We start from the raw sequence: 13,976 nt of genomic DNA, 5'->3' as shown, positions 1-13,976 counted from the left end.
ATGTGGACATATGCTTTCATTTCTTCTGGGTGTATACCTAAGAGTGAAAATCCTGAGTCATATGGTAACTCTATGTTTAAATTTTTGAGGAAGTGCCAAACTGTTTTTCAAAGTGGCTATGCCATTTTACATTCCCACCAGCAACCTATGAGGCTTACAATTCTCCACATCCTCACCAAAACTTGTTATTGTCCATATTTTTTATTATAGCCACCCTATAGGTTGGGTGCTTTAGCAGAATCTTACTGTGGTTTTGGTTTCCCTAATGAGTAATGATGCTGAGCATCTTTTCATGTGCTTAAGGGCCACTTGTATATCTTCTTGAGAGAAATGTATATTCAAATCTCTTACCCATTTAAAATTTGGGTTATTACTAAGTTATAAGCATTTTTATGTATTCTGGATAGAGCCCATTATCAGACATAAGATTTGCAAATATTTTCTCTCATTTTTTGGGTTGTCTTCTCACCATCATTTTGCCCCCAGCTTTACTGAGATATGTGAAATATAACAATGTTTAACTTTAAGGTGTATAACATGATGATTTGGTATATGTACATACTGTGAAATGATCATCACAATAAGGTTAGTCAACACATCCATCACTGCACATAGTTATCTTTCGTGTATGTGTGTGTGTGTACACACTGAGAATATTTAAGAGATTCTCATTTAGCAACTTCCAAATAGTCTTCACTTTCTTTATGGTATCATTTGCAGCACAAAAGTTTTTAATTCTCATGTAGTCCAAATTATCAATTTTTTTCTTTCACTGCTTGCACCTTTGATTATATATATATATATATATTTATATAGTGAGATGTGAATTCAAAAATATTCAAAAATCTATAAAGGGTAAGAGCTAACTACACATAAAATTTTCTTAGAAAATATCAATATTTCTATACAGGAAAAAATGGAACTCTTACCCAAAATAACAGTACAATTATGAATTTATGTAGCTCCATTCCCTCCATTTCTTTCAATTTTCTTATTCTTATTTAACACACTTAATTTTTACAATTTCCAAGATAATTCCATTCATCAGTAATCAACAATATTTTCAACCATTAGTCAAAAGCATTGTAATACATTGTATTTTGTGATAAATCATCACAATAAGGTTAGTCAACACATCCATCACTGCACATAGTTATCTTTCGTGTATGTGTGTGTGTGTACACACTGAGAATATTTAAGAGATTCTCATTTAGCAACTTCCAAATAGTCTTCACTTTCTTTATGGTATCATTTGCAGCACAAAAGTTTTTAATTCTCATGTAGTCCAAATTATCAATTTTTTTCTTTCACTGCTTGCACCTTTGATTATATATATATATATATTTATATAGTGAGATGTGAATTCAAAAATATTCAAAATCTATAAAGGGTAAGAGCTAACTACACATAAAATTTTCTTAGAAAATATCAATATTTCTATACAGGAAAAAATGGAACTCTTACCCAAAATAACAGTACAATTATGAATTTATGTAGCTCCATTCCCTCCATTTCTTTCAATTTTCTTATTCTTATTTAACACACTTAATTTTTACAATTTCCAAGATAATTCCATTCATCAGTAATCAACAATATTTTCAACCATTAGTCAAAAGCATTGTAATACATTGTATTTTGTGATAATAAGATGAATATAGGGCTTCCCTGGTGGCGCAGTGGTTGGGAATCTGCCTGCCAATGCAGGGGACACGGGTTCAAGCCCTGGTCGGGGAAGATCCCACGTGCCGCAGAGCAACCAAGCCCGTGCCCCACAACTACTGAAGCCCATGTGCCTAGAGCCCGCGAGCCACAACTACTGAGCCCATGTGCTGCAACTACTGAAGCCTGCATGCCTAGAGCCTGTGTTCCGCAACGAGTAGAAGCCGCCGCAGTGAGAAGCCCGCGCACCACAATGAAGAGTAGCCCACGCTCACCGCAGCTGGAGAAAGCCGGCGCACAGCAGTGAAGACCAAATGCAGCGAAAAATAAATAAATTTATTAAAAAAAAAAAAAAAACAACTTGAATACAAAAATGTCTTCTGGGGCTTCCCTGGTGGCGCAGTGGTTGAGAGTCCGCCTGCCGATGCGGGGGACACAGCTTCGTGCCCCGGTCTGGGAAGATCCCACGTGCCGCGGAGCGGCTGGGCCCGTGAGCCATGGCCGCTGAGCCTGTGCGTCCGGAGCCTGTGCTCCGCAACGGGAGAGGCCACAACAGTGAGAGGCCCGCGTAACGCAAAAAAACACAAAACAAACAAACAAACAAAATTGTCTTCTGATTTATATGTTCTGGAAAAAACCAAAAGTACAGACAGCATTATGTTTGATGTTCTAATATCCACTCCACCCCCTCCCCCCCAGCAGCAGTGTGGCTGGGGGAACTGAGCTCAGCTTAAGAGGGGCATGGTCCAATAAGTGTTAAGGTGTTCCTGCCCTGTTCCATGTTCTGTTCAAGAAGGGGCATCTTAAACCCTAAACAAAACGAAAAGACAACCTATGGACTGGGAAAAAATATTTGCAAATGATGCAACTGGCAAGGGCTTAATTTCCAAAATATACAGATAGCACATACAACTCAATAACAAAAAAACAAACAACCCAATCAAAAAATGGGCAGACGAAGACATACAGGTGGCAAACAGGCACATGAAAAGATGCTTAACATCACTAATTATTAGAGAAATGCAAATCAAGACTACAAAGAGGTATCACCTCACTCCAGTCAGAATGGCCATCATCAAAAAGTCTACAAATAACAAATGCTGGAGAGGGTGTGGAGAAAAGGGAACCCTGCTACATTGCTGGTCGGAATGTAAATTAGTGCAGCCACTGTGGAGAACAGTACGGAGGTTCCTTAAAAAGCTAAAAATAGAGTTACCACATGATCCAGTGATCCCACTCCTGGGCATCTACCCAGATAAAACTATAATTCAAAAAGATACATGCACCCCAATGCTCATAGCAGCACTATTCACAATAGCCAAGACATGAAAGCAAGCTAAGACCTTGGCACTTCCTATTAATCCTTCTATGTATCTTTTGTCAACTGACTCTGCTATTTCTCAAACTTCTTTCATATTCTTTCCAAAATTGTGCCTCTTCTCAAGAACCCTACCCCTGTTGGCATATGATATTGCCTCCTGCTTCATGGAGAAAATTGGAATTACTCAGAGTGAAACCTCCAGATGTCCTGCTCCTGTACCAACTAACTTCTTTCCACGGGGTTTCTCCTCCCTTTTGAAGCTAATCATTACACCTGTGGAGACAATTCCTTTTATCAATTGGAGACAATTCCTCTCATCAACTCAGGAATCTGAGCTCATCACACCGCATCTCCTACTCTTGCTTCTCAGCTTACAGACATGTGCAAATTTCAGCCATCTTACAAAAATAAGACAAAACAAAACGCTGTCCCTCTTTGACTCTTGTACACCTGCAGCTGTTGACCCTTTTCTCCTGCCCCTCCATGCCAAGCTATTTGTTAAGGGAGTAGTCTACGTTCATTACATTCATTGCATTGCCTGCTATTTGCTGAACATTTACTGTGAGCTGGATGATTTACATACATTATCTCCAGTCTTTAAATCAATACCACTAAGTAGGGCCATCACTCCCATTTTTTAATGTGTGAGGTGTCCTAGCCTCAAAAAGATTTAAGTATCCTGTTTCAGCTCAAACAACTAAACTGTGACAGCATCAGGATTAGAGCCCAGGTCAATTTGAATACAAGTCATGTTATTTGCTTTCTATCAGTGGTTCCCAGACTTGGCAGGGCAACAGCATCATGCCGAGACCTTTCAAAAACACACGTTCTTGGGGCCCACCCCGGATCCGCCAAGCCATAATCTCCTGATGAAGAGCCCAGGAGTCCAACTTCTTTCTTTAGCTTCTGGAACACCACTCTGCTCTTGGATTTCCTCCCTTCCTTTCTGACCTCTCCTTCCTTGTCACCGTCTTCCCTGTGATCTGGACACATCCTAAATGTTGGCAACCCTCACCTTGGTTTCTATCCTCACCCTCTTCTCACTCCAAACATTGTGCTTGAGAGAGCTCATCGCCTTCCCTGGATCTAATTGCTGTTTATGTATTAATGCCTCCCAAACTGCTATTTCCAGCCTCACTCAGCCTCACTCTTGGCTGATGGATCTGTAAGTCTGTATGTGAGAAATTGCCAGTTGACTATAACTTAGGTACCTTAAAACTCAACAGATCCGGGTTTCCCTGGTGGTGCAGTGGTTAAGAATCCACCTGCCAATGCAGGGGACACGGGTTCAACCCCTGGACCGGGAAGATCCCACATGCCATGGGGCAACTAAGCTCATGTGCCACAACTACTGAGCCTGCGCTCTAGAGCCCACGAGCTGCAACTACTGAAGCCCACGTGCCACAACTACTGAAGCCCACGTACGCGGAGCCCGTGCTCTGCAACAAGAGAAGCCGCCGCAGTGGGAAGCCCCTACACACCGCAATGAAGAGTAGCCCCTGCTCTCTGCAACTAGAGAAAAACCCACGTGCAGCAACGAAGACCCAACGCAGCCAAAAATAAATAAAATAAAACAAATAAATTTATTTTTAAAAAACCAAAACTCAGGGCTTCCCAGGTGGCGCAGTGGTTGAGAGTCCGCCTGCCGATGCAGGGGACGCGGGTTCGTGCCCCGGTCCGGGAAGATCCCACATGCCGCGGAGCGGCTGGGCCCGTGAGCCATGGCCGCTGAGCCTGTGCGTCCGGAGCCTGTGCTCCGCAACGGGAGAGGCCACAACAGTGAGAGCCCCGCATACTGAAAAAAAAAAAAAAAACAAAACAAAACTTGACAGATCCATAACAGAATTCATGATCTTTCTCAGAAAACCTGCTCCCAGGTCTGGCTTCATGGGTGTCTTAGTCAGCTCAGGCTGCCCTAACAAAGTACCTCAGACTGGGTGGCTCAGACAACAGGAATTTGTTTTCTTGCAGTTCTGGAGGCTGGAAGTCTGAGATCAGGGTGCCGGCATGGTTGGGCTCTGGTATGAGCCCTCTCCCTGGCTGGCTGCCGGCTGGCTTTTCCTCGGTGTGTGCAGTGTCCCTCTTCTTATAAGGCCACCAATCCTCTTAGATAGGACCCCACCCTTAGGACCTCATTTAACCTTAACCATCCCCTAAAGGCCTTGTCTCCAAATAGAGCCGCATTGGAGGATAGAGAACTTCAATCTATGAGTTCTGGGGGGACACAGACATTCAACAACAGGTCCGCAACCAGGCAGTCACTCAGGGACCCAAGCTCAGAAGGGTCTCATACTTGGCGTTTAGTGCTCTGCATTAGCTGTTTTGAAATTCTTAATAACTTTATCTTTGAATTTATGTTTTGTAGGTGAAGTCCTACGAGACAATGGAGCACGTGTGTTGGCTCACACGCCATCCTCCCTCCCTCCGCCACCCTGCATCCCTGGGAGAGGTTCTCAGCCTGCTGCTCCTGGCCTCTTGCACCGAGGGCCTCGCCTCCCCATCTCCCGTGCTGCTGCACCTCCGTCCCCAGTGGTGGAATCCTGGGCACGGGTGCAGGGAGGGTGGGGGATGGACATGCTCACCGTGTGTATCTCGGGACAGGGCAAAGCAGTGGCCGTCCCAGTGCCATGCTGGCATCACACAGTCCCATTCAGCGGGCAACTTGGCAGTCGTGTAAGACTCTTGCCCACCACTATCCAGGTACCTAGTGCATCCTGGCACAGAAGTAACAATATTCTTGGGGGTCACCCGCCTACAGTTGGGTTGGGACTGCGGCCTCAGGGAAGGGGAGATGCCTGGCTTGAGTTCCACAGGTGCTGGTCCCTGGATGGTGGGAGGCGTAACCTGGCTGCTCTGTGCCTCCTCATCTGTAGGGTCTGCACTCACTCTGCGTGTGTCCCTGTACCCAAGAGAGTGTGACATTAAGTAGGAAAAAAAGACCACCATGACAAGTTGAGAGAGACACCATGGAAGAAAGGAAAGAGTTCTCCCTGCGTTTTGAACTAGGGACCTGTATTTTCATTTCCCAGTAAACCCTGTAAATTATGTAGCAGGCCTGCCTGCGCCTCCTCTTTCCTTATGTCAGTCAATGATGCCACCACTCCAATCTCCCAAGCCAGAAATCTGGGAATTATCCCTGACTTTTCCCTCTCTCCTATGCCCCCACAAAGAACTCTATAGTTTATTTTCTAGATATTTCTAGCATCTTCATTTCCAAATGCCACTGACTTAGTGCAGATAAGTAAAAGAAATTTGGAATGATCCTGGTCTTGATTAAGCTACCTATGATGCTTTTCCCCCATCGGATAGCGGAGAAAGAAAAAAAATAACAGCTATGCTTAGTTCATCCTTTGTAGTGTCTGTGGGAATGACATCAGCTGGTTGACAATTGGAGGTATGGTCTAAGAACACTTATAAACGTCTAAAAGACCAACAGTGACCAGAGGGCACTCAGGACCTATAAGAGTTTAGCTGAGACAGAAAAAAGAAAGAAGGAAGGAAGGAAGGAAGGAAAGAGAGAGAGAGAGAGAGAGAGAAAGAAAGAAAGAAAGAAAAGAAAGAGAAAGAAAGGAAAGAAAGAAAGGGAGGAAGGAAGGAAGAAAAAGAAATCAATCAGCCAAGACACACCAATAATTTTTAACTGAAATAGAACTTCATATAATAAGCTATTTTTTAAGACCAAAAAATTAAAGTTTATTAAAGTTAATGACTTTCCAAGCTTCCCTCCCACAACTGCAGAGGCTACAGAAGCTGTCTAGGGCAGGACAGATTTCAGAGTTGAGAAGGGCCAGCTGGTTGCCATGAATACTTGTAGGTGTGGAAAGGGTCCTTTGATGGGCAAGTTGACAAGTAGCTCATGGGTGTGTCGGGTGGGTGTAAAGGTGTAGGATGCCCTCAGAGGGCTCTTCCTAAAATGTCACTTTTCTCCACGTCACCTGCTGGCTGACCATCCTTCCGGAGCTTCCTATTGTTTGAAAGGTGAAAGCCCAGACTATCTAGGAAGATGATCAAGACTCTGCACTCACGGCCTCGCCCTACGGGGCCAACATTTTCTGTCATCGCTCCTCGACGCCCAGCGCGTACAGAAGACACACCACTTCCTTCCTGTTCCCTAGCATGGCTATTCTGGTGCCTACCGCAGAAAGCTCTTCACTCCCTTAACAATACTCACCCCATCCAAGTGAAATTCTACCTCCGTTTAAATTTTATTTAACAGACACTTTAATAGCATCATTATGCATAAGGACTGTTAACTGCTTTCCTCATATTAATTACCTCAGTCTGCACAGCATCCCTGTGACACAGGGACTAATACATCGCCAAATTACAGATGAAGTTCACCAACTTTCCCGAGGGCGCGTGGCCAGGATTTTTTTAATTTAATTTTTATTTTATATCGAAGTCTAGTTGATTTACAATGTTGTGTTAGTTTCAGGTGTACAGCTAAGTGATTCAGTTATACATATACATATATCCATTCTTTCCACTGTGCCACCAGGGAAGCCCATATATCCATTCTTTTTCAGATTCTTTTCCCACTTGGGTTATGGCCTCTCCCGTTGCGGAGCACAGGCGGCTCCGGACGCGCAGGCTCAGCGGCCATGTCTCACGGGCCCAGCCGCTCCGCGGCACGTGAGATCCTCCCAGACCGGGGCGCGAACCCGGTTCCCCTGCATTGGCAGGCGGACGCGCAACCACTGCGCCACCAGGGAAGCCCTGTCTCTTTTATATACAGTGGTGTGTATCAGGATTTGAGCCCAAACACCTGCTCTGGACCAGAGTCCATGCCCTCAACCCCATGCCATGCTGCCTCCATTAAAGCCTTTTATGCCCACTCCAGCCCATAGTGAATTCCTGTTTTTTTCTGGCGGGGGTGGTTATATTTAACAATGTCTTGCTGGTTTTATATCCTGATAAATCAGGAAAGGCCCATTCCATCCTCTTCTTCTACACATCTTCACTTTGTTGTGTCTTAAAAATCCTTGGAGCAAGCATGTGACATACGATTCTGCAGATAGATCAACAGACGTCCCTGTGGGTAAAAGAAAAGGAGAGAGACAAACAAATAGAGCTTAATATTCCTCATGGTTTATTAGCACAAAATTACCTTTGATGCAGTTTTTCAATGGAGGGATCATCTGGGCATCAGTTCAGGCAATGGCATGTGTATCAGAGTTCAGTGGCAGATTAAAAACTACTGTGGGTACCTTACACAGAAAAGGAATTTAATCCAAGGAATTAGGTGCTTACGAAATCGTGTGAGGGGTTAGAAAAGCAGGCTTTAGGTTGAAACTTGAGGAATGATTCTCAGAATGATTCTACAGAAGTGACCCTGTCTTCTTCCCAAAGCGGTCCGGGGTGATCTCTGAAAGTGGTTTGCTGCTCACTTAACCCAGAAACACCCACAAAACCATGCAATTCAAGAGGTTCAAATCTTCATGTTCACTTCAAGGACACCTGTGAACTTGCACGGGCCTTCAAGGCTGTGCATATCCGAAAGGCCGCCGCATCTCAGAAAGATGTCCCTTTACTGAAGCGCCGCTCGGCGTTCACGGTTAGGACGGTGGAGCTGGCAGGTGCCTGGCACTGGACCCAACATTGGTGGCCCCAAAAGAGCGCTGAAATTTTGTTGTACGTACTTAAAAATGCAGACAGTAATGCTTAAGGATTTCTATGTCAATTCTCTGAGCACTGAGCTCATCCAGGTGAAGGAGTCCCGAAGAGGCCTCTGGATTTACAGAGCTCAGGGTGGGATGAGCCCCTGCACCAGCTCCTCCTGCGACATTGCCATGGTCCTTCCTGAGAAAGAACAAATTGTTCCTGAACCCGAAGAGGTTGTTGCACCGAAGAAAAAGATATCCCAGGAGAAACTGAAGAAACGAACACTTAACGGCTCAGGAATAAATCCAGAACAAAATTAAAGTACAAGCAAAAAAAAAAAAAAAAGTGACCCTATGAGGGAGTGGCTCTTTTGCCTTGATGGACAGCTTCAGGAATCAGGATGCCACCATCTGAAATCCAGGCTCAGGACAGGCCCTGTTGGCATTTGGAACAAGATGATTCTTCGTTGCAAGGCTGTCCCGTGCCTTGAGCAAGGTCTCACAGCATCCCTGGCTTCTGCCCGCTGGTTGCTGATAGCACGTCCTCAGTCGTGACAATCAAAAAGGTCCCCGGACTGCTAAACGCCCTGGGTGCAGAATGGTCCCTGATCAACAACCGTGGCTCTAGCATACGGCAGTCTAACCTCAGTCAGGGGCTCAGGAAGCTGCTGCCACATTGTTATTTCCAGGTACAAGCTGCCTGGGCCGTGATCTGTGGGTCCACAGCACCACTGAACCAGTCAGGCCCCCCTGAGATCCAGACCAGTCAAAGCCTGGGCTCCTCTTCCCACTTACTCAGTTTCACATTCATTTCTTGCACGAAGGCATCTGATCGGTGGAACCCAAATCATACCAGCCCCTAAGCTGCAAGGGAGCGTGGGGAGGGCCGTGCTCAGCCCCGCTGTTTCTGAGATACAAGCAACAAGAAACACCCTAGAAGGAGGCTGAAACAAGGATGGAGAAACTCTGTCCACCGTCTCCGCCACAGCATGCAGACATTTTTGTTCTTGCCAGATGAGCCAGGTGAGATGAGAATGTTAGTCTGTTGGAGTGAAGTGTTTTCTAGTTGTGTCCGTTATCAGGAAGATAAATTCTGGCATTATGAAATGGGAAGGGAGAAGGAAAGAAAGAAAGAGAAAGAAAGAGAGAGAGAGAGAAAGAAAGAGAGAGAAAGAAAGAAAGAAAGAAGGAAGGAAGGAAGGAAAGAGAAAGAAAAAGAAAGAAAGGAGGGAGGGAGGGAGGAAGGAAGGAAGGAGGAATATGGGAAGGAAGAAAGATGGGAAGGAAGAAAATTGGATGAACTAGAGGTATTGGTGAGAATTCAGGCTCAGTATAAAGAGCTGGATAATAAAATGAATTTAGATATGGATATATATGTGTGTGTGTGTATGCATACATATGGGAATAGACACAGGGAATATATATGTGTATATATATGTATGCATATATGTATGCACATATACATATCTATGTACGTCCACTGAGAGGATCTGGGAGCAGCCTCACCCCAACATCATGAAGATTCTTCCTACTAAAGGTCAAAGAAGTCGCATGTCCCTAGAGGAGAAAACTCAGATCCAGCTATCGCTTGGTAATTTGAGTAACTTTTCTTTGAAGAATGGCTTCAATCTTTGCAAGTCACAAGGACAAAACAAGCATGTCAACAAGCACTACATTTCTACATTTGAAAAGTGTATTTTATAGACATTAACTTGTCACGTATGACAATAATAGAAAAATAAAGTATGGGCTTTGGGGTAGTCCTGGGATCCAATTTCGGCTCTAACATTTACTAATTTTGTGACCCTGAGGAATCATTGGATCTGACTCTCAGTTTCCTCAAATGTAAAATACACATTTACTTAAAAACCTTTCAGGGCTTTTTGTTGTAGATTGTGTGTATTCCCACAGTGCCTGACATGAGATAAACACTCAGCAAATGATAGCTGTTAGCGCTTTGGTGAGGGGTGTAACCTGGGCAGGTTTTTACTATTTTGGTTGAACAGGGAAAGAAAAAGAGGGGCAGAGACATCAGAGCAGAAAGTATCAATTAATTCAGACAACAAATGACTTTTAAGAAGAAACTGGGTATGCCCAGAAGGAGGAGGAGGTTCCAGAGAGCTGGGAGGGTAGGAGCGAAACTCCAAGGTGGCCAATAGCAGGAGACGCCAGGCCGTGTCACTCCCTGGGTCTGGCAGGCGCAAAGGTGCATGAAGGAGGTACAGGAGAAGTGAGGATGTTTGGATGATTTGCTCCAGACTGCGTGGAGCTCAGTACAAAGCTGACCTGTGCCGAAGAACTTTGGTCGTTACCCTGCAGCAGAGAATATTGCAGCTGTGACTCGCAGCCCACGTGACCACAGCACGGGCAGCTGTCCCATCATCAAGCGTAACCTCTGATTAAAGGAGTTACTCATTAGATCGCGCTGTGTCCAAGCCAGCCTGCACTGCCCTCGGTTTCCCAAGTGAACACTGCTTTTTATATTGTGGCTTCATGAGGAATATTTAAGAGTGAGGAGCTCTTGCTAACACAAATAAAAGTACGGGTAAACTCCCTGGGGCATTGCCCCAGAATCCAACAGCAGGGGCCAGGCGACACACCCACAGCCTAAAGTAGACTCAGAATACAACACAGGACAAACAGATGGTTCCAAAAGGTTAAAGGAACTGGAATTATTTAATGATAAAATACTTAAGGCAATAACCTCCCTCCCACTCAAACAACTAGGCAAATAAAGGACGATTGTAAAGAAAAGGCACATCATCTTAACCAAAGTCTCAGGGACTGGATTGTTTTTTCTTCCAGTTTTTTTTTTATTATTTTATTTTTGGCTGCTTTGGGTCTTCGTTGCTGCGCGCGGTGGCACACGGGCCTAGTTGCTCCGGGGCATGTGGGATCTTCCCGGACCAGGGCTCGAGCCCGTGTCGCCTGCATTGGCAGGCGGGTTCTTAACCACTGCGCCACCAGGGAAGCCCCTCTTCCAGTTTTTTTGAGATCTCGTTGACACACAGCACTGTATAAGTTTCAAGGGTACAGATCAGGACTTCCCTGATGGTGCAGGGGTTAAAAATCCGCTTGCCAATGCAGGGGACACGGGTTCGAGTCCGGGAAGATCCCACATGCCGTGGAGCAACTAAGCCCGCGAGCCACAGCTACTGAAGCCCGTGTGCCTAGAGCCCGTGCTCCGCAACAAGAGACGCCACCGCAGTGAGAAGCCTGCGCACCGCAACGAAGAGAGTAGCCCCCGCTCGCTGCGACTAGAGAAAGCCCGCGCACAGCAACGAAGACCCAACGCAGCCAAAATTAAAATAAATTAAAGGGTACAGATCATGATTTGATTTACATACATCATCAAGTGATTATCACAAGTTTGGTGAACATCCATCGTCTCATATAGAGACATAAACAAACGGAAAACAATTTTTTTCTTGTGACGAGAACTTCAGAGGTTGGATTTTTTTTTTTTTTTTTTTTTTTTTTGCGGTACGCGGGCCTCTCACTGCTGTGGCCTCTCCCGTCGCGGAGCACAGGCTCCGGACGCGCAGGCGCAGCGGCCATGGCTCACGGGCCCAGCCGCTCCGCGGCACGTGGGATCCTCCCGGACCGGGGCACGAACCCGCGTCCCCTGCATCGGCAGGCGGACTCTCAACCACTGCGTCACCAGGGAAGGCCCAGAGATTGGATTTTGACATAACTCTTCTTTGACTCGAATCAGAAGTGTTTCCATGCTGTCTCTTATGCGGTAGGACATAAAAGATACTGCAGATCCAGAGGCTTCACACCTGGAACCAGTGAAGATTGACAATTAGCTTTAATGTTCTCTATAAAAGATAGAACTTGTTTTTCCTCCCCGAAGGGTGCGGTGGAGCTGGGTGCTGCCTCTCAATCGGCGTGTCTTGGCACTTGTGTTTCCAGGGCTGTTTATGACGTCCTGTCATCTTGGGTTTATTCCATAATCCATTTTGCACAATTCTCCACAGGAGAAGAAGCAGAGTTTGCAGTTAACTATTGTGGAGAGAAAAAGGAGAATGTACAGGTTAGCTAGGAAAAAAGGTCTAAGTGGAAGGTGTGGAGGCTGGAATTGACCACTAAGAAAAGCAATGGAATCACCTTTCCTAGAAACTGTTGAAAAATACAATAAGCGTTCATTTGTAACGTTAATGAGTTTATTAAGATGAGTTCATCAATGCTATGGTAGGCCCTAGGGAAATGGTAAATAAAGCAGAGTTCCTGCCCACCAGGAGCTCACAATTCCAAGGGGAATCAGACACACACACAAGAACTCTGATACTGGGGGTTGGGCCTTTAGCAGAGTGGGAAGGAGGAAACACCCAACTTCTGGAGAAGTCAGGGAAGGCCTGAGACCCCAGAGCCCCCGGACTGGGACTGGGAAGAAAAGCCTGGCCCACCAGCAACACAGACATTAAGGTCAAGGTGAGTAGTTACGTGCAAAGGCAGAGAGGCCTGGGTGAGCCTGAGGGCTGGGGGAGGGCCCATGGTTCAGAGCGACTCTTCCTCGGGGTGGGTGGTGGAGAGCTGGGCAAAAGAGACTGTGTAGAAGTTGGAGCCCTCTCAGCCTTGGGTGCAATGCTGAGAAGTTTGGGCTCATGGATGTGAACAGAATCATTGCGAAAAAGGTAGAAGGAAACACACCTGTAACATGGTACCCCAGTAAACTTCAACCTGGACTGCTGTCTTCAGAAGTAGTGGATATGAACCCTAAGATTGTGGACACTTAAGCCAGTCTGTGTGGGTTCAAGTCTCAGCTCTGAGACTTACTAGCTGTGAGCCCTTGTAAGTCACTTAACTTCTCTGTGCTTTAATTTTCTCACCTGTAAAATGGAGGTACAATAATACCTATTTTATAGGATTGTTGTGGACTAAAGGAACTAATATATGGAAAATGCTTAGAACAGAGCCTGGCATGCAGAAAGCACATGTAAGTGTTTGCTATTATATAGCGGGGAGATTTTGTGCGGTTTTGGTTCCTGAAAGAGGAAGACGTTTTGTTGCGGTTACTGGGGTTTCCATTCCCGTTTGTTTGTGTTCTGGGTGCCTGAATGCCTGGGAGGAGCTTAGAGAATGAAAGAGGGGAACCCAGGGACCCAGTCACCCCAGAGGATGGAGGAAGAGCATTCCTTCCACTGTGTCAGCTCACGGGGGCCGGTAGTTTCCAGTGGAAGGACCGGAAACCAGTGTTCCCATGGTGACACCTGTAGCCGATGCACCTTCCTGAAGGGCTGGAATGTAGCAGAATCTCCACGAGGAAACTAAAGGGGTTTCTTGACAAGTCAGTCAAGGGCTGACTTGTTCCTGAGCACACGTGGAGCTCATCCCAGACTCAGAAATAGCTGAGGGAGCCTTTGAAGGGGAGGATTCAGAAGGACACTCAGTTG

Source organism: Physeter macrocephalus, chromosome 20, assembly GCF_002837175.3.
Source record: "Physeter macrocephalus isolate SW-GA chromosome 20, ASM283717v5, whole genome shotgun sequence".
Lineage (NCBI taxonomy): Eukaryota > Metazoa > Chordata > Mammalia > Artiodactyla > Physeteridae > Physeter > Physeter macrocephalus.
This window is presented reverse-complemented; position numbering follows the sequence as displayed.